General features: G+C 43.6%; 1 protein-coding gene across 3 annotated transcripts in view; it reads right to left on the reverse strand.

Moving 5' to 3' along the window:
* The window catches only part of Snurf (SNRPN upstream reading frame), a 17,364-nt gene that overhangs the window by 8,927 nt on the left and 6,371 nt on the right, over window positions 1–2,066 (reverse strand). The gene's annotated exons all lie outside the window — the stretch shown is intronic.

Consider the following 2,066-nt stretch of genomic DNA (forward strand, 5'->3'; position numbering starts at 1 on the left):
CCAAAAGCTCCTTCTCAACCCCGCTTAACTGCTTATACAAGTACAGATAAATTTTAAAATTGACTGAACAGCCTACTAATACCCCACAGTGGTTTCACTGCTTTAAAAATCTTTAAATATTCTAATAAACACATACACCTGAAATTTTACCTCAGATATATTTTTTGTGGTACTGAAGACAGAACTCAGGGTCTTTGCAGTGAGCTACATTTCTAGCTAGCATTCATAAATTGTAAGAGAAAATGGCAGCTTCCATGTATGGCCCACCTTATCAGATTAGGGGCTGGCCTGCCATCCACAGAAAAAACCCACATTCATGCTTCCTGGCTCTGAGCCAAGAAAGTGGAGCAAAAGACAGGAATAACAGGAAAAGTCCTCATCCATGTGGAGGAAACAAGATGAAAAACTTCACTTACTTCTCCTGGTGAGGGGGTGCATTTACAAACTATTTATATCAGGTATTTCTCCTAAAACTTAGCAAGACAAATGAGAGGGATTAATTTATAAGTCATTGTAACTTAAATGTGATCATGACTATGCAAACAGAAATCAGCATTAGAATACAAAAAAAGGAATAGAGATATAAATGGGGAAGGGGAACATGAGGCAATTCTAGGAATACACCAGGTTCCAGAAGGCAAAATACTGGCTCTAAACAACAGAAGGGACCAAGCTTCCTTCTGAGTCACAGAAGTGGCTCCCAGTCTGTCTTGAAAAAGAACCAGCCCTCAGCCAATTATTCACTGCACAGGACAGAGACATTTACGGGCTCCTTAAACTACTTATACTGACCACTGAGTAAATACTCTGTAGATAATACTCTGTAGGCAATCAAAAGAGCAGTACTTAATTAATCAATAATAATATATAAGATGGAAAAAACCTGGGAAATTATAAATATTAAACGAAAAACTTCAGAATCCCTGCCAGGAGTGCTGACAATTGACTGGCCAGTAATCAAAACTTCCAGGGAGGGGGCCGGGGAGATGGCTCAGTAGAATAAGCGCTTCCCTGGCAAGTGCAAGGGCCTCAGTTCAATCCCTGGTTGGGGGGGTATGAAGGGGTGGACTACTAGGGAGGATGAAGCAGGGGATGCCAACTTCCAGGCCAGTTTGAGAAAATAAAGATAAAATGAAAGGGGCTCAGAGACAGAGTATGTGCCCGAGTTTAATATTCAAAGCTGCCCAAAATGAAGAACAAGAAATTGTTAGGCTAAGGGAGAATACAATGAGTAAATTTGAGGCCAGTGGGAAATACAAATTTTTTTTAAAAAAACTACTAAAAAATTTAAGAAAAAGCTATTTTAGCTTTCAAAAATTACATTTTTGAGCCAGGCGTGGTGACACACACCTGTAGTGCCAGCACTCTGGAGGCTGGGGTAGTAAGATTGTTGTAACTTTGAGACCAGCCTGTGCTACAAAGTTAACTCAAGGCCAGCCTAAACTGCGCAGTAAAACTCTGGCTCAAAAGACAAAAAATAAATAAACCAAAACCAAAATAAAAGCAAGACCACAGAGCTGGGAATATAGCTCAGTGGCATAAGCACCTTCTGGCAAGTGCAAGGTCCTGAGTTAGATCTGGTAATGCAAAAATAAATAAAATTAAGATCACATAAATTTTTTCAATGCAACGGAGGAAAACTAGATATGACTACATTAGATGAAGACAAAAACGATAAAAATGAAAAAGGACAAGTTTATTCTCTCGTGTGGAATTTTCAGCTCCGCTCCAATTATGAAGATTCTCCACAGCTGCTCTCCATGCTGTCCCAAGGGGAGCTGAAGGATGTACCCTACCCTCTCTCTGCACAGGTCAGGCAGGGAAATACTGGAGGCTGGGGCGGCAAGGGGAGTCAAGGGGAGGGGAGGGAGAACAGCATTAGGCTGTGAAGGTACGTACCAACTCCAGGGCAACCTTTGCAGACCTGTAGCCCACGACAAACAGCCTGGGCCCTGAGAGGCTGCAGCGCAGCAGTGGATGCACCCCCAGGCTCGCAGACGCTGGGCTGCAGGGCGGAGCGCAGCAGCTCGCCTCCCGCCCCGCCCCGCCCCGCCCCGCCCCGCCCC

The sequence above is a fragment of the Octodon degus genome, unplaced genomic scaffold (assembly GCF_000260255.1).
Source record: "Octodon degus isolate 3935 unplaced genomic scaffold, OctDeg1.0 scaffold00002, whole genome shotgun sequence".
NCBI lineage: Eukaryota > Metazoa > Chordata > Mammalia > Rodentia > Octodontidae > Octodon > Octodon degus.